At 39.7% G+C, this 25,783-nt stretch overlaps 1 protein-coding gene across 2 annotated transcripts in view; it reads left to right on the forward strand.

Moving 5' to 3' along the window:
* The first annotated feature begins 501 nt into the window (after positions 1–501).
* The window catches only part of LOC131685723 (hemicentin-2-like), a 135,411-nt gene continuing 110,129 nt past the window's right edge, over positions 502–25,783 (forward strand). For both annotated transcript variants that reach the window (XM_058969632.1, XM_058969633.1), the window contains exon 1: positions 502–1,229. The gene's annotated coding sequence lies outside the window, so the exon portion shown is untranslated. The remainder of the gene's footprint in view (positions 1,230–25,783) is intronic.

The following is a 25,783-nucleotide window of genomic DNA, read 5'->3' on the forward strand; positions in this document are numbered from 1 at the left end:
ATGATGATGATGATGATGATGGAGCGGCAAATAAATTTTCCCAGCATGTTTCGCTATTTGCTACTCACTCCTTTTCCTCAATGGGCACCACCCGCCAATCAAAACCCACCCCCTCCCACAAGCGCCGCTGGTCATGACGAAAACCGAAAGGATCCTCCGACGAAAAAAAAACTAACGACTACTCCCTTTTGTTTGTGAACCCATTGTGTATAGAAAGGCGAAAGCAAAAGGGGAATGCGAAAAACAGGGATACCGTACTGGTGGAAAAAGCTTTCGCGAGACACCCTTCGATCCGCGCATGTCTGCCGCTGTGTGTAAGCAGCGACCGTTACGAAGCGTTACATTTTGATGTTGTTTTCCGCTGGCACCCTTTCCGGCGTCATCGGCTTCGGGCGCGGTAGCGAAGTTTGACAGTTATCCGAGCTCTCTCTCTCTCTCAACTCTCCCCAACTCTGCCCGAGCGATTTTCGGAGCTCCGTAGCTCAGTGACGAACCTAGCCAGGCCCAGTCAAAGCCAACTGTGTCGAACGGTGCGGGTGTGCAAACAGTAGTCCTAGGCGCTGCCGAATAGTCGTAGGTCATGTGCGTGCTGTGTGCGGTTCCACGCTAGAGGAGTATCCTGACAAGGAATCTTGCTGTTTGGTGTGTTGTGTGTTGGCTGGTTGGCTGATTTAGGTGCAACCCATTGCAGAGTCATTTGACACATAAAAGTGCTGGGTGGAATCGTTCGTTCATTCGTGTGCACCGTCTAGAGCGGGGGTGGTGGAAGGAGTTTAACATATATTCCCACGGAAGCAAACGCAAAGAAACGGGATATTGATGAAACAGTGAGAAAATGAAGGTTTTTGGATGCGGGTGTGCGAGCAACCGGAAGTGAAATCAGCCATCGAACGCCAGCCGTTGTGTGGAAACCACGGTTTAACGAAGGTGTGCGGGTGGTGAAGTGCGGCGGAATCTGCTGAGAGAATTGGAATCGATAGCTTAAAACCATCAGGAAGAGGTAGAATTTTCGCATTGATCGAAACTGTAAGGTGACGGACGGCATTTTAGGGCGGAATCATTTTTTGTCGAGTGACTGCTGAAGTGTGTGTGTGAGTGAATATATATCGAGGCAAATGGGACGTAAACTGCACTGGAAGGAGCGATTAGTGGAGCAGCTGGATGTTGGCAGCGGCTGAATGCCGTGAACGTTGGTGCGACGAGTAAGAAGACCGTGGGAAAATCGAGAGGTAGGTGTGAAAATTGTCAGAGGAAAGAGGAACTGTGCTGATTGGGCTACTGGCTCTGACGGTGAAGGATATAGGAAGTTGGTCATGATACGGGTTGGATCGATTTCGGTTCAACTTTTGCGTGTGACGTTCCATTATTTGCATTCGGTATTGGTGGCAGTAATTGCTGTCGGAGTTTCTCTGTTCATGTGATGAACTTTTTCGTTAGGTTTTTATGTGAAAATGATTGCCGAACTAGTTTGAAGTTCTGCTACCGACAATAGCGAGGGGAACTGGATAAAATTATGCCGGGCTATATTGGATTAATATTATCTGGAGATTCGCACAAACCGAATTTTCAACCAAGTAAAATTACTATCTGTGTTTACATCTGTATGACTAAATACAAAAAAATTCCAGAGTGCTTGGATCAAATTTTGTTGTTGCTAAAACAGACTAACGCTATTCACATCATAAACTTAAGTTTGAAAAGCATTTCTATTTAATTTGAAACGATGTCATTGCCTAATACATGGACACAAAACTCAACATTATCTCTAATCAACCTCGTGCATGCACATATCGTCCACCACCCTGCTACAAAGTTTAAAACCACCCGACCGAGCTCATCTGTTTTATCTCATGCAATATCATTTGTTTCTGGTGTCCGAAAAAGTTCTCTCCAATTCTCCGGTCTCCGTTTGATCTACAACCCACTAATGCATTATGCATTATCTCCAACCCAAAAAAAAAACCAGCATACTCTGCAATGTTTCAATTTACCGGAAGCAGACAGTTCCCCCGAAAACTGGAAGCTTGCCGGAAAATCAGCAGGAAAAGGAAAATCCGCACAAAAAAAAAAAAAAACTGCTGACCGATAAAAGTTGCGCCAACTCCCCGGCTAGCGCAAAGCACGCTACACAGAATGTGCACGCGAACGCAATTCCGATGTCCTTCCTGCAGCCACCAACAATATATGCGGTATCATCCAGAAAGCTCCCCAGGCGCATCGGACCGTACCGTACCGGACAGCGCACACACCGGCGGAGTTGCGAGATATCAAAGCGATTTGGTGTCTTGCTACCCTTCCGTTTCCTCCCTTACCGATCAGAAACGCAAACATTGGACTTTTCTGCGGACGGAGCACAAAAATAGAAACTTATGTTTACGCTCGGTTTTTTGATCTTGAAAAGTGTCCGCTGGTGTCGGACAGCAGCAGTGGCATCCGACTGCAGCGACGATGCTTGTGCCAATTGATATTGACACTTTCAGGGACAGTTTTCGCCCCATTTGTTTCAATCTATGGCGGATGGACATGTGTATCTCGGAGATCGAAGATGGTGCTGTAATTGTTCGCTTTGTGCTTGTTGTTTTTGCTCCTCCGCATGGGACCAGACGTAGTTTTTTTAACTTTAAGCGATTGACAAGGAAAACAAGTATGGGTTAGGCTAAACGATTGACTATGATCATTTAATAAACGTTTCTCTACACTTTTCTTATCAGAAAGGATATACCTAATATGATGATAGATCTAAAGCGAATAAATAACTGTTTGTTATGGTATGACGAGATTCTCCATGTACACTTCCATGAAGAAAACGTCTACTGTAATGTTTTTATGCATCAGATTACATGCTTGTTTCATACCCTTACGGACCACGAGTGTGGACTTCCTCAATAATGGTGCTGGCTGTTAATTTTGAGATACTAGACGCAGCCTTTGCCGTCAATATTAGCTGAACAGCAGCCACAAATGTGGTAATTGTTTGTGGTTCAGGAAAAATTTGAGACTATGGATATGCAAAGATGTAATGTGTGTAGTGATACTATTGCATTATGGTTTATGCTTGTAGGGTAGTAATGGTTCGGTCCACTTAGATTTTCACCACAGAAGCACCATTTTCAATACGGGGAATTACTTTCTAGATATATAATGAATTCGATTTCTTCCAAATGTGATATGAATCTTTTAATGATCCCGGTGCAAGTAAGTGGTACCATTTCTTGAAGCTGAGCATTGCTTTTCTCGTCGCCCATATGTATATGACACAATCTTTCTTGACGTTACAACGATTTGACGAATCTTCATTCGACAAATATGTTATAACTTTATCAAATGAACGCCTACATCAAAACTTATTACAGACTCTGAAAGTAGACGAAATTTCACGAAAGATTCAATCAACACAAACTGAATATACTGGAAGAGGATTGTTTTGTGACTGATAATGTAACGTGACGTTACAACGCGTCACAAATTAGAACTTTCAACGTATTTCAATTAAAGTCAAATCATCCAATTCTAGTATATTCAGTTTATGTTGATTGAATCTTTCGTAAAATTTTGTCTACTTTCCGAATCTATAATAAGTTTTGATGTAGGCGTTTATTTGATAAAGTTATGACATATTTGTCGAATGAAGATTCGTCAAATCGTTGTAAACGTCACGAAAGAATGTGTCATATGAGGATCTTAATTATAGCGTCGTCGCAGAGAACACGTGCTACAAGTTATGGTGCAAAATGATTGGTTTCGTCAGGGCTAGTGTCGCGAATAAGCAGCTATCAGCATTGAATGCCTGACATAGTAGAACTCGATAAAGGCAACTTCCGTCCGCATATCCTTCATTTTCACCTTCAGCAAATGTTTCGCATCACGAATGCCTTATGCGCCTTATGCAAAAAGGCCGGAAGATTATCTCCGTATTTAGCTGGAGCACCACTTCTTGCTTCTGTGACTCACTCAGATCGTCACTGTAAGAATGAAAGTTTCCGTCGAGTCGCATAATATGAAAGGAACTATTTTTGTCACATTAAGCATACTGAGTAATTCGAAATAGAGATCTTCCTCAACATTCTCTCACTAGTCCTCTAGCTCCCCCTCTGGTCACGTGTCTTAAGAACTTATTTAACCTTTAAAACCGATCACTGCGAAGTGATTTTCGTTTGAGTGCTGTTCCGTGTTTACGAAAGGATTGATTTCGTTGACGTACTCGTTTCTCCACCTAATTCAATGTTTCTGTTAATTGTTGCAGCAACTGGTAGTGTTTCAAAAACCGAGTGGTGTCCGGCGGGCTAATTTTTTTTTTTGCGCTAATTCAGCCAAGAATAGAACCACTGAGAACCTGCTCCCATGTCGTAAGAGGCGACTAACAACATGCTACGAGTTCTTATATCGAGGTATTAATCCATGCCGAAGACTTAACCTGGACGAACCATAACTTTTTGCGTCATAGCCTTTATTCATGCTATATTGAGTAAATCACTGACCTTTAGTCACCTTTTCTGATTTGCTATTCCCGATTGGGTACCAATGTTTTAGGTTGCTTCTTGCGGCTGTACAATAGCCGTAAAGGATGAAGTCTAATTCTACACAGTAACAGCACGTATTAATATACCGGCTCCTCCACGCTAATGTATAACTTCCAAAGCTTTGTTTAAAAATGGTTATAAGAAGCAAACTTTCAAGTAGGAAATTTTTTTAACTGGCCAAATATGAAGCTGTCGAAGCACACAAAAAATTTTGTATGGCAAGCGATCTGTAGATGTGTCAAAATAAGCCAGTTTTTTTTTATTAAATCTGGAACCGTCTACCGACAAATTTACATTGACGAATACCACCAAAAGTGACAGTCTTGAGGTCTCATGAAGGTCTTTGTACTACTTTTGCTTTCCTAAACAGTGGTAAACATCTGAACACTCCAAAACATCACTCTGTCAGAAAATGTAGGGCCATCATCGGAAGCTAGAACTTCGTAAAATCGCACTTCCTTTCTTCAAAATCATCCTGTACTCTGCGTCACTCTTTCGAGTTTGAACCGCTCTTATGGTAGTCGGTCTTTGTCAGTATTGCTTTTCTTCCATCCATTACTCTTCTGGGCCGCCGATGGATCAAAAGCTCTTGTCGTTGTGTTTATTATATTTGTTACGCACAATAAACATGTCGTTTGTAATTTGGCAGTTAATTCAATTATTGAAACGTGTCTGATAGCGAGAGTGGAGATGCCAACTTGTCATTAACATTTCTCAGTGAATTTCTTCACATTCATTTGGGATATCTTTCATACTTTTTGTGCGCATGCTTTGTACTGCAAACTTTGGAAATGATCATTGAAGTGTTTATAAGAAGCAAAACTCCCGATGACCGGCTGTTCGGAGTTCGGAGCTCGCGGGCGACTTTCGACTAAGATTATATCGTCTATAGATGAACAGATACCTCTTTTATATTCCACGCAGGTTTATTCTTTTATGTAACGCCCTGCGAAGGAATAATTATTAAAATACCTATTCGAACGGCATTAATATTTTTACTGGAGGTCACGTACCCAAAAACGTTGATCTAAAATGAAAAGACAAAGCGCGTGAGTACTTGGGGGCCGTTCATATACCACGTGGACAGAAATGCCTTGGTTTTGACCCCCTCCGTGGACAAGCGTGGACAATCTCTGTACCCCTACCCCCCTACCCACGATGTCCACGTGGACTTTTCCTATTTTTTGACTGGTAATCTCATAAAAGTGCTTTAAATTCCAAAAAATTATGGACTTTTCCAATGCACTACTTTGATGCTGAATGTTATACGAAAAACCTGTTTTAATCCACCTAGCGGTGCAATTGTGCCTTTCTCATTTCTTCAAACTTTGACTCCATGACCGATTATGTTCCATATAATTGTGAAAATGTCTGTTACATTCTTAATACACTTTGCACCTACAAACGCTCGCCAACCACGGACCTGATGTCGTCCTTTCTTCCCTAGCTACGCTCCTGTAAAATCCATAAATCCTATGTCAGGCGAAAGAAAATTAGGTTGAAGATTTTCAGAGTGATTGCATAACCTTTCTTTATGAGAAAGGCGAAGGCAAAAATTTGCCAAAATGCAAAAAAAATCAATATTTGTTAAATTTTTTTTCGAGATTTCATCAAATTTCGACATTTCGTGCATTTTAAAAACATTTGGAATCAAAAATAAAAATTCCATTTTTAAATTTTCCTATTCAGTTCCTACTTTTATGAACTCAGAAACCGTCGTAGATAGCCAATGTCAAAGCGATTTTTGGGGTGTCACTAGTAATTTGGACTGTTGTAGTGGTATCAGTTTATATGTGTAGTCGCACTCTTAACCCTCAAAAAGGCAAGCTATAATTGTGACTTCAAGAAGCATCACTCCTAAGACCCAACGAAATTGTAAGCCTCCTTTTCGTCGTTTTATCAGTGAGAGAATCGAAGCCCCGAAAACATTCGATCATTTGTATTTCAAATCACAAGTTCATTGAAACTAGAGAACAGTAACTAGCCGGGCCTTTGAGATTCTTCGCTTTTTGAGGGGTGAAGCCGTAACTCCGGAAACATGCATTTTGGAGGTATTTGGCATCATGCATTTTGGAGGTATTTCTGAAATTTCATGTAGTCCCCAAAAAAATTAACTTATGTGGGAATTTCATAGGTGACCGGAAGGATCGGTCTGTATTTCCGGAACCATATAACCGATTCGTAGGAAATTTTATAGACATCTATGACTTATATACCTTTCATTTGGGACTAAGTTTTTGAAGATCGTTCCAACCTTCCCCGATAAACTGTTGTGAGTTTGTTAATGTTTATAGGTGGAGATTCTTCCGGGGCACTTCCGGAACTGTTTACGATGGTCAATGCGGTCTACGAGACTTCGGTTGGCCGTCAGTGAGCTAGAACTGCTAATGCAAGTTGTATGACACAGATATATTCATTTTAGCGAAATTTTTACCGTTTTGCCTTCATCGAGGTATCATTTTGAATCGGAATTTTCTATGTGACCGCATGCCACAATCCGCAACACCGGAACCGTAAGTCGGATCAGAATTAAATTTAATAGCAGTTTACGGGGTAGTAAAAGATTTCATTTAAGTTTGCTCCAAACGGTCTTGCCACCTCCGAGAAACCGATGTAATTGTTATTCTAAGTTCGGATACTTCCGTCTGGGCCGCCGGATCCGGCGATGGTGGCCAATGATGGTGCCAATGACTTTGAGTGACTGTTTGTGACCTAGAACTATAAATCCAAGTAGTTGTGGTAGCATTTTTGAAAAAAAAACACCTTTATACATTCATCGCAGTATCCGTTGAAATCGGAATTTTCTGCGTGATCGTACTCATCATTCTGTAATTCCGGAACTAGAAGTCAAACCCACACAAAATTCAATAGCAGCCAATAAAAACGTTCTACCTTTCATTTAAAACTAAGTTTGTTATAATCGGTTCAAAAAATGCCGAGAAACTGATGTGGACAAATTATAACAAGATTTTCTATGTAACCGTACTCTTCAACTCGTATCTCCTGAAGCAAATGTCGGATCAAAATAAAATCCAATAGCGGTTGATGGGAACGTTGTACCTTTCATTTGCGATTAAGTTTGTGAAAATCGATTCAGCCATCCCCGAGAAACCGATGTGGAAATTTTATTTTCATGTCTGCACATACACACACATACATACACACAAACATTTTCCGATCTCGACGAACTGAGTCGAATGGTATATGATACTCGGCCCTTATTTTTTGTCCATTTCAGTAGATTTTGAACCTCTGAGATATTACGATTGTAACGGTTTATATGGGAAATTCCTGTGTGACCGCATTAATCAACCTATAACTCCGGAACCTATAGTCGGAATAAAATTCAATAGCAGATAATGGCAGTGTCATTTCATTCATTTGAAATCAAGTTTGTTCAAATCGATCAAGAATTCGTTGAGAAATAGACGGGATATTAACTTAGGAATTTGGCAAGTTCCCCGAGGGCATCAGGAACCGTCATAGGTGGCCATTGTGGTCAAAACTACTTCAATTGGCCATTATTAATCTAGACCCGCAAATACAAGTAATGTTGCATGCATTTTAATATGTATTGCATCATTTGGATATCATGGTGGTACCAGTTTATATGGGAATTTGCTGTGTGACCGCACTCTTCAACCCGAAAATCCGGATTCCGATCAACAAAAAAATCTATAACAGCCGATGGGAAGGTTGTACCTTTCATTTGAGACTAATTTTGTGCAAATCTGTTCAGCCATCTCTGAGAAACAGAGGTGACATTTTTTTCACATACACACAAACACACATACATACACACAGACATTTTCCAATCTCGACGAACTGAGTCGATTGGTATATGTGAATCGACCCTCAGGGCCTCGGTTAAAAAGTCGATGCTTGGAGCGATTGCATAACCTTTCTATATGAGAAAGGAAAAAATCAGCAAGAGTTCACGTGGATAATTCTCGTACCCCCACCTCTCTCTCCATGGAGAGTCGTGGACTTTTTCGTACACTCTACCCTCCCCTTAATTGTTCACGTGGAATATGGACGGCCCTTAGAATCACATTATCTACCAAGATATATCCTGATTCATTTCCCTACCTACTAACACCAATCCTATTCTGCGACACTTGTGGATGATGCAGGGAGTTCCTTGGTCATATTAAACTAGCATTTCTTTCCATCCCTAAATTGCCCTGCATGGGTGTTGTCATCTACGTTATTGATCATATTATAATCTTAGACTCTTTAGGTTGCACGTTGAGTATGATGTACTACTCCCAAGTATCATACAATTGGTTCAATATTCAATTTCAACAGGCTTTGATCCGTCACGGGAAACTGACGGGCGGTCAACTAAGCTAAGTTCACCCTTGTATGGCAGTCCAATTTGGTGTGAAATGTGCAATATGTACAAAAGTATTTCAAACAAACTAAATAACAATGATGTTCGATCTTTCGGTTTTTTTGATATTTTTTATAAATATCAATATTTGTCGTAATTTAAATAAATGTGTTAACAGAAACATCGATAAACAAAAATTAGCTTGAATATTTTGAAATTCTTTAGTAGTTCAATAATTTTCTTTAATTGTGAAAAGCGTGCACTTTTCTATACCCAACCTAAGAATAAGTAAACTTACAATATATGCTTAATATGGAAATCACCACAAACAACTGAAAGGCATCTGTTTTAATGGAAGAGCTCGGATCAAACAAATCTCTCGTTTTGCGTTGCGTTGCGAAGTACTGTGCTATTCGTAGATTGCATACTAACAATTATCATGTTAGGAATCGGGAATGAAAACTTTATCTCTTTTGAGTTCAGAAAACCAATAGCATGAGAATCGTCATCATCAGCCACGGCCATGTTCGCCGATACTTAGGATAGGTTAGGAAATATTGATGTAATACTTACTTAACGAAGACCACCGACTCAGCGAAGGTTCCATAGGTATTAAGAAGTTGGATTGAAAGACAGGTATAGGTCTAAGATTCGCTACAAGCTGGTAATGTGACCACGAAATGAACATGTTTTTATGTGGTTACTTGCCGAGTATACGAATACTCAGAGCATAAAGATATTTAGTTGTGTTTTTCTTGTGTTTAAACTCTGGATAACCGGCCATCGAGAGTGATTTACTTTTTCTCTAAACTACAGCAATTTGAACTCCAAACAGCCGGCCGTGGGACTACTGCTAATATATTATACTAGGTCTGAACCGTAATGTCCACGAATACTAGTTTCCCTGCAACTATTTTGCCAGTTATTATTCCTGTTCCGATATGTATTAATGATTGTTTTAATGATTGTAGTGTCAGACTGAATTATCATTAAGTAAAACCACTTTGCTTGTTTAATCTAGTGGAAACTGTTAGATATGATTCTCCACAACTTACGTCCTCTCTCGAGATTAGCGGGTACTGGTAGTTTTACCCGATATCCGGCCCGAACCCGTACCCGTAGGAATCGGGGCGGGTTTCGTTATCACCGGGTACGGGTGAGGTCGGGTACATTAAAAAATATTTATTCCGGGTACAGGTCGGGTCGGGTTTTTGTTCGAAACATTTCGCACTTACCCGTATAAATGTTTTTGAATATTTGGATGATCTTTTTCCGACAATATCATAAAGTGAAAACTTATCCTCGTAGAAAATATTAAAATAAGCTTTATTTTTCGGTTTTGACATACATTCGTCCTGTAGGTCAGCGTGTATCGAGTGAACGGGACTATTCATAGATTTTGAACTGGAAGTTCATCATCAAGTATATTTCATTATGAAAAATCTTGCTGCACTATAAAATTTCCTTCATATTTCCGAAATACAAAAAGAAAAACAAGTGAATGGGAAAGATATGTATTGCATGACTTCTATCAATCTGTTTAAGGAAAATAGTCTAAAATAACCACCAAACATAAAAAAATTGTTCATTTTTTTTTTCTTTATTAACCAAAATGTTTGGCGTTACTAAAAAAAATGGATTATAAGTTTAATTAAAGAGGAATGTTTACATGTACTCAGTAATCGAAAGCTTAGATACTCCTCTTTCATCTGAGACTGTATTTGAAATATTCTATCGGCGAGTCTAGAACAATACTTTTTTTTTTAAAGTCATCGCCATCCAAAAACCAGGAAAACCAGCCTCCGACCACAATTCGTACCGTCCGATCGCAATGCTATCCTGTATCCGGAAGTTGTTCGAGAAAATGATCCTATCCCGCCTCGACAATTGGGTCGAAGCAAATGGCTTACTGTCAGATACACAATTTGGCATCCGCAAAGGCAAAGGGACGAACGATTGTCTTGCGTTGCTCTCAACTGAAATTCAAATGGCCTATGCTAGCAAAGAGCAGATGGCATCAGTGTTCCTAGATATTAAGGGGGCTTTTGATTCAGTTTCGATCAACATTCTTCCAGAGAAGCTGTACCAACATGGTCTTTCAGCGACTTTAAACAATTTTTTACTAAACTTGTTGTCGGAAAAGCACATGCATTTTTCGCATGGTGACTTATCGACATCACGATTTAGCTACATGGGCCTTCCCCAGGGCTCATGTCTAAGCCCTCTGTTATACAATTTCTATGTCAACGACATTGATGAATGTCTTGACAATTCCTGCATGTTAAGGCAACTTGCAGACGATGGCGTGGTGTCTGTTACGGGACCCAAAGCTGTCGATCTACAAGGACCATTACAGAATACCTTGGACAATTTGTCTGCTTGGGCTATTAAGCTGGGTATCGAATTCTCCACGGAGAAAACTGAGCTAGTTGTATTTTCAAGGAAGCGTGAACCAGCACAACTACAGCTTCTATTAATGGGTCAAACTATCGCTCAGGTCTTCACAGTAAAATATCTAGGGGTCTGGTTCGACTCGAAAGGTACTTGGGGATGCCATATTCGGTATCTGAAACAGAAATGCCAGCAAAGGATCAACTTTCTTCGTACAATAACCGGAACGTGGTGGGGTGCCCACCCAGGAGACCTAATTAGGTTGTATCAAACAACGATACTGTCGGTAATGGAATACGGATGCTTCTGCTTTCGCTCCGCCGCGAACATACATTTCATCAAACTCGAAAGAATTCAGTATCGTTGTTTGCGTATCGCCTTAGGGTGCATGCAGTCGACCCATACGATGAGCCTCGGGCGTTCTCCCATTGAAAAATCGATTTTGGGAACTCTCATATCGATTGCTCATTCGATGCGATATCTTGAACCCGGTCGTGATTGAAAATTTCGAAAGGCTTGTTGAGCTCAATTCTCAGACCCGTTTCATGTCCCTGTACTTTGACTACATGGCGCAGAATATTAACCCTTCTTCTTACTATCCCAACCGTGTTCATTTCATAAATACTTCTGAATCTACTGTTTTCTTCGACACATCCATGAAAGACGAGATTAGTGGAATTCCGGACCACATACGCCCACAAGTGGTTCCAAATATTTTTTATAATAAATTCCGAGAAGTCGACTTTCTAAGATGTTTTATGCTGACGGATCAAACCTCGAAGAATCCACTGGCTTCGGTATTTTCAATCAAAAGTTCACCGCCTCCTACAAACTCAGTGACCCTGCTTCAGTTTACGCCGCAGAACTAGCTGCCATTCAGTATACCCTTGGAGTCATTGAAACATTACCCGCAGGCCATTACTTCATCGTTTCGGATAGCCTCAGTTCCATTGACGCTATTCGCTCGATGAAACATGGAAAGCACTCCTCGTATTTTTTGGGGAAAATACGGGAGCTACTGAGTGCTTTATCTGACAACTCTTTCCAGATTACCTTGGTATGGGTCCCTTCTCATTGCTCCATTCCGGGCAATGAGAAGGCAGACTCCTTAGCTAAGGTGGGTGCCTTAGAAGGAGACGTTTACGAAAGACCAATTTGCTTCAGCGAATTTTTCAGTATTACTCATCAGAGAACCCTCGAAAGTTGGCAAACTTCGTGGAGCAGTGGAGAGCTGGGAAGGTGGCTACATTCGATAATCCCTAAGGTATCGACGAAACCTTGGTTCAAGGGGATGGATGTGGGTCGTGACTTCATTCGTGTGATGTCCCGACTCATGGCAAACCATTACACGCTGGATGCACATCTCCGGCGTATTGGGCTCGTGGATAGTGGTATCTGCACTTGTGGCGACGGCTATCACGACATCGAGCACATTGTCTGGGCGTGCACCGAGTACAGTTCCGCCAGGTGTCGGCTAATGGATACCCTGCGGGCCCGAGGAAGACCAACCAACGTCCCGGTTCGAGATGTGCTGGCAAGCCGCGATGTCCTCTATATGTCCCTTATGTACACCTTTGTGAAAACCATCAATATACAAGTCTAACTGCCCCTTCTTATTTTCCTTATCATTCTCAGAACCTTCTTCCACCTGTATCAAAGCATCTGTATCGAATGAGCCAACAAACACGGGACCTACGGCACGAAAATAACACGCTTAACTCGAAATGTAGCCGATCCACATCTGAGCCGTACTACGAAATCGTCTGGAAAAACCCCTGCAATCTTGAGGAGGACCACCCGGCGTCCCAGTACATGATTCCCCTGATGAAGGCCACCCGAGTTTGTGATCCATCCGTTGATCTCACGATGCCTGAAACTGAAATAATTTTCTCTCCCTGCCATCTTTGTCTACCATCCCTCCCCTGACTCTTATACCCAGAAGTAACACCCCTACCCCCCCAATATCATCACGAAGCATTTAGCTCTTCTTGTCTCTTCTAGTTTTAACTATTATATTATATAATCTCGTTGAAATTTCCCAACTCTACTACCCACAAAAATAACTATAATTACGAATCTTTACAAAATTCAATCATGCCCTCTAGTTATTCCTAGTTTTAAGTTAGCCGTAAAAAATTGTCCCCCTTAGTTAAACATTATTTGCTCCAATAATCTCACTGATAAAAATGTCAGACCATATTGCCACAAAAACTAAATGACCCCCCTAATCTTACGAAAATAATATTATCCCCTTGTGTAGATATATAAGATAGCTATAAAATCGCATTAGTTTCATTTTAAAAAAATCAATATGTAATCCCCTAGTTTTAAGCAATTTAAAATGTAAAACAAAACAAAATTGGCACCTTTAAGCTAACGCAACGTGCCTTATCAAATAAACGATTTGAATAAAAAAAACAATTTTTTTTTTTGGCATTTTGATGATTATTTTTCAAGATAGCGTTTCAACGAATAGCTCTCAGAAGATATCTCATTTTTAGGGCGATGAATCATTAAACATACGGTATCAAAAGAAGAGACTTTTTACGATAATAAATACCTCCGAAGACACCAATGACCAAGATTTTGCCAATTTCGCGTTAATTCAAATTTTAAATTTGAAAATTATAAAGCATCTCTTTGATCGAGAAGTCATTTTTATGTATATAGACTTCAATATTTACAGTGTTTGTTAGTACATATGTTTCTTAATACATTGGCATACTATCTGCTTCCTACTTCAATGGTTAGTGAGATAAAACTATCTTTGTGAATTAACCTTCCGAAATTGGCTGAAATTTTGAATACTTTCTCTATTGATTTGCGATCAATTCACTAACCAAACTAATCAAACCTTGAAAATACTACTATTTAAGAACTTTACAATTTTTGCATCTATCGAGTTGTGAAAAGACTTAAATAGATGATTTTTTGGGCCATCCGGGATTTTTTTCTGACACTTTTCTTATTCAAAATTATATAATTTTCGGATCATTTTACGTTTATTTGATGTATTTAGGTCCTTTGCTTCGTCGTTTAATCAAACCGAAATACTTCATAAAGTGGACTTTGCCATATTTCCTGTAATAGAATTGCTACTTTGAACAAATACACAATTCCTAAAAACAGATAGCACCCTGCTGCTTGCAAACATTTTCTCGCTGACTACAATACAGAACATGACGTGATTTTGCGGACAATATAATTTGCTACCAATGTGCACCAATGATCTTATGTGTTTCTAAAGGGAGAGTCTGTCAATCGGGTTAAAATTCGTAATTTTTGATGCCCAACGAAGCGGGGTGTTATAAAGACGCTTATGACTATATAGGGAAGACCGAGGAGGGTCATGTTTTGTTTTTGTTAGATAAATTGACAAAAACTGTCATTCGATGATTGCTTATTTTTGAATTTCTTACTTCTGTTTATGCTTTGTCGAATTACATAAGAATTACCGAGGGTTCGTAGTACCGACCCTTTTTGGCGAATAGTCCCCAGTACCGGTAGTACCGCTAAAATACCGGTACTGGAAGTTTTTTAAAGGAGGGAATAAACTTCAGAGTTACCAGACACAGAGAATGGGACGAACAGTTGACTGGGCCTCCAAAAGTATAGACAACATAACTTCTCAGATTCGAAATATGTAAAGTCTTGCCGAACAATTTTTGTAAATCCTGGCGTAGTAATTGGTGATGCGGAGTTGAGGGTATGCTGATCATAAAAGAAGATATATCACAATTGAAAACGTATAGTGAGAGACGGTAGTTTACGATTTTTTACAGCAGGTGAATTAACGCGTAGAATGAATATGACAGCTTAAAGTCAAATGATTATCTACTGTTTCATTCATACAAACTCTAGTAGTGTTTGTAAATCTGTTTCTTTCCCTTTCACAGTGCTAGAGTTGTGGTGCAGCTTTGGACAGGAAGCAATGTTTTGCTTTTCAATTATACTTAGGTAAGAGATGCAGATTCATGCACAATGTATTCGTTGCAATAAATCTAGTGCCAGGAAAGTATAAAACAATGAAAAAACATGGTACCGAAAGTACCGGTACTGATTGTTTTTCAGTACCACTAATTCGGTACCAATAATGGGACGGTATTGCCGGGATTTTCGGTACCGGTATTACTGGTACCAAAACCCTAGACTAACCGGTACAAATCAATAACAAAGCATCAATATATTGATTTTTGTAATAGTGTTCTCTTTGTTTCAACTCTCCGTATACCGAGGTAAGTTGAAACAGCAATGAATGTGAGTTGAAACAAGTAACCAATTACTTTAAATATTATTAAAACGTTTTCTTAAGCATAAAATGTTACAATTATAAAATTTATTTAACTTTTAAAATCGATTGATACGAAGTTATTTTCGTTAGAGAGCTGTTGCGCTTTTATGAACAGATTGGCGCGTCCTGTGGAGAAATATTGAAACTAAGAGATACCTTTTGACGGCGGGAGCCACGATTTGGAAGGACAGTGCCTTTTTTGCGGATGGTCTGAGAATGCATATTAAAAATTACATTGAATTCCATTGCAAGTAAAAAGCGGCGAATACGCTTTAAATTTATTTTCGGGGAAAATGGAATCGATTGCGTCATCCGAGCTAAAGATCTTGGTGTAATCCATTATATCTGGTCCATCCCTGATCGTTCTCGTCGGAAGCAAACGAGCGCAGTTTGCTTAACTAGACATACTCTGTCGACTGTATTAAGAAGCGGCACGCCACAATTCTGTGTTCAAGTACGGGATCCATTTGAATAGTCCCGATACTTGTTTTCAGTTCATTTCGATCACATCGTGTATTATGTCTTATTCAAACGTTCGTTGAGTGAAATTAGCACAGACATATTAGAAACCACGAAATATTCGTCACGTGATAGAAAAATGAACATTACCGATTTATTAAAATATAAGTAATGCTCCTCATAGTCGGCTATCCTTCCTGTCTCAGAAGATTTGCATTCGGATATGACCGGCACCGATATCAGCATGGATCAGGAATGAATATAGATTGCACAATGTCGCTCATCATGTTATTTCCAAGTGATCTCTTATGCTTATGCTTCTCACGTGGATTTCATTATACCCTATGTAAGGAAATTAGATCCTCCAGAGAAGCTTCGAACTTGACTTGTGTTTCAAGAGAGGGTTTCGCAGCATTGTTTATCAATAGCTTGTTACGTCCGAATCATGATTATTACAATACATTTTTCGTGCCATGTGTATATAACATAAGCGAAAAGTAATTTATACTGGTTAATGATGTTTATGTTTATTACCTTCACCAACAGGCCCCTTGGCCCCAATGGTGATTGCTTAAACTAATTACATTTTAAAATTGACAACATTTTCACTTTTATCGCATTCCGCGTCCTGTTTAAGTCAAAGGCCGTCGCCACACTGTTAAAAATTCGTTGGAGTCCGGTAAAAGCGCTCTGGCAACCATAGCTGGTTCTCCTGAACTGAACTCGCAGGAGGGAGTTATTGCGTAGAGCTCGAACGCGGGCTTGAAGATCCAGACGTCCTAGGATTGTAGGGCAATCCACTCTGGCAGAGAGTAAGTCCGAGACGAACAGGGCTCGAGAGCAGTCTCTCCGAATGCTGAGTGTATCGAGGTGTATTAGCTGGCAACGGTTTTCATAGCTCGGCAGTTGAAATCTGTTTCGCCATGGGATATGACGAAGGGCGAAGTGTATGAACCTGCGTTGGACATCCTCGATTCTGTCAATCCCGTTCTGGTAGTACGGATTCCAAACAGCTGAACAATATTCTAACGTTGAGCGGACCAACGCGCAGTAAAGCGATTTAAGACAATATACGTCCCTGAAATTTTTCGCTATTCGGAAGATGAGCCCAAGCTGTCGTGATGCCTTATCCACGATGTATGACGTGTGTGGTTTGAATGTTAGTGCCGAATCCATGATGACTCCGAGATCTTTGATGTGAGAGTGTCTTGGAATGCTCGAGCCGAAGAACTGGTAGAGTAATTGAGTCGGATGGCGTTTCCGTGTGAACGTAACGATTGAGCATTTGCTCGGGATTAAAACCACTCTGTTTAGATCACACCACGTACTAAAGCTGTCCAGTTCCCTCTGAAGGAGCTCGGCATCGGTTTTATCCCGTATTTGTTGAAAAATTTTCATGTCGTCGACGAAAGAAAGGCGGGGTCCTTGTAATGTGATATTGACGTCATTAAAGTAGAGGAGGAATATTACAGGACCGAGATGGCTTCCTTGTGGTATGCCGGATGTAGCGAAGAATGGTGCAGATAGACAGTCCTTAATGCTGATTTGGAGTTGCCTTCCATCGAGGTAGGAACGAAACCAGCGCAGAAGTTGTCCATGAATGCCGAGTTTGTCCAGCTTCGCTATTGCGATATCATGGTTGATTTTGTCGAAGGCCGCAGATAGATCCATATAAATAGCATCGGTTTGCAATCCGTCAGCGAATCCATCCATTACATATGTTGTGAACGAGAGCAGGTTTGTCGTTGTCGATCGTTTAGGCATGAAACCGTGTTGGTCATCTGCAATGTAGTGTTTGCAGTGAAAGAAAATAGGATCCAACACAACCAGCTCGAACAGTTTTGATACAGCACTTAAACACGAGATTCCCCGATAATTGTCAATGTTCGATTTGTTTCCTTTTTATGAACTGGAAACATATGCGCTGCTTTCCAGCAGGAAGGGATAGCTCGAAGACTCGCCGAAGTGGTTCAAGAAGCCCGCTGATGCACTTTTTGACAAAAATCGAGGGAACACCATCTGGACCCGGGGAACAAGATGCTTTCAGTTTGGCATTTGATGCAAGAATGGCTGCATTATCGACACAAATTCGGTTGATGGTTCGTCCTAGAGAAGGAGTTAAATTAGCGGCGGCAACGACTTGTTGTGGTGGCAGGCGCTCGTTGGAAAAAACGCTTGAAAATTTGTCGGAGAACAGTTGACAAATTTCCTTAGTGTCGGTGCCTAAAACTCCATTAAACGACATACAAGATGGCAAACCGGATTCTTTTCGCTGCTCGTTAACATAGTTCCAGAACGACTTGGGCTTGGATTTCAGTTGACGCTCGACGTTTCGCTGGTGTCTAAAAAAGGCGCGTCTGCTTTGTTGTTTGTATTCGTGGTAGAGTTGAAAGTAGTGATTTCGTAATGCAAGTGTCTTATGCTTCGAGAATTTTTTAAATGCAGCTCGTTTGACAGATTTTAAACGTCTAAGGACGGTTGATTGCCAGGGAGGGTGTTCATCGGTGGTTAGTATTATAGTTGTGTATATTTCTCCCCGAAATAACATTGTATAATGTTAAAAAAGATGAAAAATGATTCATAAACTAGAATAAAAAATGTTCGTGCTTAGCGCGAGATGGTAATATTGAGTATTGGTTTCATACATAACCTACCTAGCAGACTCCGTCAGACAAAGGTTTTTATATTGTATAGAAAGCAAAACGCTAGCACTTTCAATTGTAATCAAAGCCATCTGCGATTTTTTGCGATTAAGGAAGTTGCTTAAGGTGTAAGTTGACCTAAAAATATTTGAAAATTGGCAATATTTTTTTTTGTTTCAAGAGCTACAGATTCATCGTCTGCACCAAAAATGTGTATTTTATCGCCCTAAACAACTTTGTAGAATACCATTTTAATATAAAAAATAATCGTAAGAAGTTATTTTGGAAAAAAACTGTTTTTAAGGGGTCTATCGCAAGTATCTTTCCATATCTCGCTACCTTTGCTATATAGAGCTTTAGTATCTTCAGCAAAGTTCTTCAAATCAACATTTTCTAGAACTTTGCTAAAGACAGTAAGCTTCTAGCTAAATTATTTGGGGAATTAAATTTTTTATCTCACTTTTAGGTGAAAATTATGTATATATATATATATATATATATATATATATATATATATATATATATATATATATATATATATATATATATATATATATATATATATATATATATATATATATATATATATATATATATATATATATATATATATATATATATATATATATATATATATATATATATATATATATATATATATATATATATACAGAAACTTCTTCGAAGAAGTTTAATCTCCAAATCCAACGGTTCAGGAGTTATTGAATTTTGATCGTATAAACGGCGTTTTGAAACACTGTAATCTAACGTATATTACAACCGTTCAATGTTAATATGTTTGATTTTTGGTCCAGTTCATGATACTTGCATCAGTAAATTTTCTATGTTGCCACCTAGTATAGTTTTTCGTCCGAAAGCAGCGATTTGTACAGAGTCAGTCCAGATTTAGAAATTATTATTTGTAAAATTGGAGCATCCTTGATCATGGAACTGATCATGAGAAATTAGAGGATCTTTGAACCTGGAACCCAAGGAGCCTTGATCCTTGGGTTGGAATTCAAAGATCGTGGATCCTGGCACTCAAAGTACCTTGATCCTGGAAATCAAATATCCTGAAACACAATGATCTTTGATTTTGGAACTCAAGGACCCTTCATCCTGGAACTGAAAGGATCCTTAATTTTGGAACTCCTTGATTCTGAAATCCTTGATCCTGAAACTCGAAAATTTTTACCCATGGAAAATCCAGATCCAAATCCAGGAATCTTAGAGAATGGAATTTACGAGTCCTTGATTCTTCGGAGCAGAACAAATAAAAAGATGGCAGGAATTTAGGGCTCAAACTAAATCATCGTGAAGAAATTTTTGAAAAAAATCCGAACGGGACTTCACAGTTTAAAACTAAAGTTTTGTGAAATTTTTGAAAATAGCATCTCACCAAAAATTTCAAAAACTTCTTCACGATGATTTAGTTGGAACCCTAAATCCCTGCCAGCTATGAAGTCCCGTTTCAAAGATGTTATTTTTAAAAATTTGACAACAACTTTGATTTTAAACTGTGTAGTCCCGTTCCAATATTTTTCAAAAAATTATACACGATGATTTAGTTGGAACCCTGAATTCCTGCCATCTTTTTATTTGTTCTGCTCCCCAAGCCCAGTTCGTTGGGAAATTTTTTTTGGAATCATAGGACATTTCAATATACTTTTCGATTTTCGAATCATTTTTTCAGAAAGTTCCAGGTCCCTAGAACTAAAAAAAAATTAAATTTGTTTTCAGCGGTTTTCTTTTGTTTTGACACTAGATGCTGATGTTTCATACTATTATTAGACATATTTCGACAAAAAGATAGATTTTCAATATTTCATGTATGTATGTATGAAATCAATATTCAAAAGCCGCACCCCCTTAATGATGCCCGATTGAGCTAAAAACTTGCATAGATCACTTTTTCGATGTAATAAGCATTTTATGAAAGACTTTATGCGAAAATTTAAGATGGCCATTTTCATTGATATCTGCCCTATAGAACCACCCTAGTTCTCCATATAAAATTTCATCACCAGGGATTTCCTGGGCCTTAAACTTTCGCCATTTTTTTCGTTCTGCTCCCCAATCGTGTGTTGAACAGTGTAATAAACGGTAGAATGACGAATCTCGGTTGCTGTACATGTATGTGCTTAAAACAACAAAACAATTTTTCAGTATGTGTCAACCTCGGCTCTGTTCGTGTGTAGGATAATTCGGTCGATATCTATGATAGTATTAATATCGAGTGCAATCCTCTTCAGATTTAAAGTTAATTCGATAAAATCGTTTTTGCTATTAGTTCAAAACTGTCAACACGTCCATACTAGACAGACTGTAATTTTGGGTATAGTACCTATTCGACAAAAGGTTTGCTTCCTATTCTCGTCTGGTAAATTACCGGGTCAAGATTTCCCTTTACATAAGAGAAAATATTGTCCCTCCCAATCAAGCAAAGAAATGAATTTACCCTTTCGGAGGGTGACCCAATGTGAAGTAGCGAGCAGAACAGTGGGGAAAGTTATTCTAATTTGGTGCCGTGGGCGTAGTATATGCCTCAGAGTGCTTTCAGAGACATAACAAGTAAAAAAAGGGGTTGATTACTGCTCCCAGGCTGATTACTCGTTGTAAGAAAGCGGACCAGGTTCAGTGACTGAAAATATGTTTTTTTTCGCTTACGGAGAACGGAAAAACAGCCAGAGCAAGATGTTCGGTCACATGCTGATGATCACCCCGTCAGTCTTGGTGTTGATTTTTCATTTTCCATTCGTTTCTTCACGCTGTACGCTTTCATTTCGACACCAGGCCAGTAGGATCAACCCTTTGTTCTACAGGAAACCCTCCAGGAATAGAGCAAAAATAAAGCACAATAAAGTAACTTAAAATATATGAAAGTGGATGACGAAGCAGACATTTCTAATTTCGGGAGCTTTTGTGCCAACCGAGTCCAGCTCTTCCGGAAGGTTGGAGAACCACAAAGAATTTTATCATCCCGAAGGGGGAATTGCTATTACTGCTTTGTTTCAACGTTTGTTTGTAATCGAAAAAATGAAAAAGGAACTGTCATGGTCAGGCAATATTTCAATTAACTTTTAAAATATAGGGTGTGAGCTAGTTTCAAAATAAATGAAAATTTGTTTCACAACTACGCCACTACGAATTCATTCAATCTATACCAATTCACAAAATTTAGAAAACAGTTTATGCATAATCGGTCCAGTTTCCCAACACCACTCATGATTCGAGATTTCCCTTGCACCTAAACCATATTTACAGAAGAAGTAATTACGCTATAAAATACTCTCATCGCCGAAAGGAAGAAAATTTACTTTTAGTAATAACTTCACCCGATCGCAAACAAAGTACAACTTTACGTTCATCCCTGGTGTGGAACTATCCGTGACCTCAACAACTATCCTCCACATAGGGTACTCTGGTGGGAAACCCCTTGCGTCAACAGGAAAATAATTAAATAGAAAAAACAAACAATCAGCACTAGCTGAAACCACCCTTCCTGCATGCTGGATGAAAAGCGTGCGTTATCACCACAACATCGACCAAACACACACACACACACACACACACACTCCTTCCAATGCCAGACCGACCGAGCAGATCGTAAACAAAATGATTTTAATTAACGCGTTAGATCCTTTCATGTTTTTCGAACAATTAAATACCAAAACAGGCACCGATCCAAGCAGCGATGGTAATTGCATTGGGGTCCGATTCCTCTGCCTTCTCCTCCCCCCGTTTACCCCGATCGGATTGGGATGTTTCCGACTTCCAATCCGAGCTGACTTTGCTTTTCCCTGCGGACACCTGGCCGCTCGATTATCAAATTTTGATTATAGCGACGGATAATTTCAATATTATTGCCCCCACCCCTCGGTTCTAATCAAAGCTCTCTTCTCGCTGTCCTGATGAAAAGCATCGGAAAAGTACGAAAATCACCAACCCACACTCACTCCGTTCGGTAATTAGTGTCACCGTATGGATTATTGAAACTGCTGAATTGGTTTGACCAATCTTTGCTGGCGTTGCCCCTTTCCCCTCTTCCCGCTCCGACATCGTAAATTACCAACCTCTCGCTTATAAATCTGGAAAATTCGCACGTAATTCTCTGGCCAACCAAGCTCCGGTTCCCCAGCTGGAGCGCAAATCATTTCCAACCTGCTAAAGTGATTTTAATTACTGCCGGTGCTGTTATTGCTGCTATTATCGACGGTTTCCCGGTGCTGCTGCTGCTGATGATGACAATGATGAGGACAATCTGAAAATTTTGACAAAATCGGTGCCTAGCCAAGGTTGGATTTGCATTGCAACGGTCGGTTTTCGCCACCTACTCTGATTGGGTGCTGCTGCGATCAATGCCGAGGCGAAATCAAATTATAGTCAACCAAACACATTAGAGATGTGGCAGCAGACCAATTTTGTGCCAATTGATGTTCGTTGATTACCACCGAACGCAAAGGGCAAACTTTTAATGGATTTCGTTCGGTGGCAGCTTTACGCGCAACGTCCTTCGATTGTGGGGTGTCATTCAACTTTGCAATCGACGTGGCGAATTAAAACTGACAGTGATTAACGATCGTGTTGACGGTTTGAGTCACACTCGGTCGAGAAAGTGTAAGGACAAATAGTGGGCCTAGCGGAAATGATGCGCCAAACTATTTCCGGGAAGTACATCCTCTGGCGGCGAGAGTTTAAATTTTGCTTGACAGCATCTATTTGACCAATTTTAGCGTATCCGCCAAGCACAAGCGCTAACGAAATTTCAAACGGAACGCAAATTGCTGAAATTAGCATTCATAGCAAGTGTGAATACAAAATTAGAAAAACTGTGTCTCGGTTTCTGTTGATGAAGAAATTTAGACGTTTTTCTCGCCAGATACACTTAGAGAAGTATTAGTTAATCTACTGTTACAAACATATATGGTTAAAGTAACATTCAGAGATTAATTTCGGGCACCTATTGTTAGTAGTGGTGATTAATCGTATAAAAACATCTATTTTGACTTGAAGTAAGGATACATCAGATGACCGGGTTTCGAAAATATGCGTAGAAAAATTGGCTTGGCAAACCGCAAGCTTAGTGATGACAGTTTCAATCAATTTTACCCGCCATACTCAACACAAAACTTTTAATCAGAAATTATTTTTACAATTGGTTTGTAACATGCATTTTCTAATTTCATCTTGCAACCAAGTTATTTTATAAAAGAAATAACATACACGTTTGGATGAAAACTGTTGACAACCCCAACACGACTGTCTATCGCTTCTATATATATACCTCCCAAAGTTCAAATTGGACAACGTCAAATTTTTGAGGTAGTGGAATCCATGGCTGCTCCGCGTCTGATACTGGGAGATTTCAACTCGCACGGTGTATTGTGAGGTTCCCTCTACAATGATAATCGATCCTCTTTGATATACAATGTTTGTGACGAATTTAATATGACAGTTTTAAATACTGGCGAAACAACACGCATTCCCAGACCTCCTGCACGTCCAAGTGCATTAGATCTATCTTTGTGCTCGACATCACTTCGGTTAGATTGCACGTGGAAAGTTGTACCTGATCCTCACGGTAGCGATCATTTGCCAATCGTTGTTTCAATTAACAGTGAATCAATGTTCCTTATGACAGTCAATCAATGTTCCTTATGACTTAACACGAAATATTGATTGGAAAACATACGAAACATTAATTTCCACTTCTCTTGCTTCGACAGAAGAGCTACCCCCTACCGAAGAATATGCGGGTTTAATTATAGAAGCAGCAGAACAAGCCCAAACGAAATGCAATCCTGGAATGACAATAAATAGACGGCCCCCTAATCCTTGGTGGGACAAAGAGTGCGCTGATGCATATGAAGCTAAACAAGTTGCCTACAAAGAAATTATGAAACAGAAAGGGGGTATACGTGAGAACTTTGAAAATTATTTCATTTTGCAAAACAAATTTGACAGTATACGTCGTGCCAAAAAGTCTAGTTATTGGAGACGCTTCGTTGATGGCTTGTCAAGAGAAACATCAATGAGTACTCTTTGGAACACAGCCAGAAGAATGAGGAATCGAAACGTGACTAATGAAAGCGAAGATTTTTCGAATCGTTGGATATTTAATTTTGCCAAGAAAATTTGTCCAGATTCTGCTCCTGCGCAGAAAATCATTCGCGATGCTCCTACAAGTAACGATTTCATAGATTCGCCATTGACAATGATGGAATTTTCAATTGCACTCCTCTCATGCAACAATAATGCTCCGGGACTAGACAGAATTAAATTCAACTTGGTGAAGAATCTGCCTGACCTAGCAAAAAGACGCTTGTTGAATTTATTCAACAAGTTTCTTGAGCAGAATATTGTCCCGCGTGACTGGAGACAAGTGAGAGTTATCGCCATTCCAAAACCGGGAAAACCAGCCTCCGATCATAACTCGTATCGACCGATTGCAATGCTATCCTGCATCAGGAAATTGTTGGAAAAAATTATCCTACGACGTCTCGACAATTGGGTTGAGGCGAACGGTTTGCTCTCAGATACCCAGTTTGGTTTTCGGAGAGGAAAGGGAACGAATGATTGCCTGGCGCTACTTTCGTCAGAAATCCAACTCGCTTACGCAAAAAAAGAACAAATGGCGTCTGTGTTCTTAGACATAAAAGGAGCATTCGACTCAGTCTCCATTGATGTTCTCTCGGAGAAGCTACATCAATGTGGTCTTTCACCGATATTAAATAATTATTTATACAATTTATTGTCGGAAAAGCACATGCATTTTTCATATGGCGATTTGGCGACACTCAGAATAAGTTACATGGGCCTCCCACAAGGCTCTTGTCCAAGCCCCCTTCTCTATAATTTTTACGTGAATGACATTGATAATTGTATTGTCAGCCCATGTACTCTAAGGCAACTTGCAGATGATGGCGTGGTTTCTGTTACAGGACCAAAAGCCATAAATTTACAACAACCACTGCAAGATAGTTTGGATAATTTATCAATTTGGGCTTTAAAACTGGGCATCGATTTCTCTACGGAGAAAACAGAGTTGGTCGTTTTCTCAAGAAAGCGTGATCCGGCTCAGCTTCAGCTTCAGTTGGTTGGTAGAACGATAGCCCAAGTCCTGACTTTTAAATACCTTGGAATTTGG

This window comes from Topomyia yanbarensis, chromosome 2 (genome assembly GCF_030247195.1).
Source record: "Topomyia yanbarensis strain Yona2022 chromosome 2, ASM3024719v1, whole genome shotgun sequence".
In the NCBI taxonomy this organism is placed as follows: domain Eukaryota; kingdom Metazoa; phylum Arthropoda; class Insecta; order Diptera; family Culicidae; genus Topomyia; species Topomyia yanbarensis.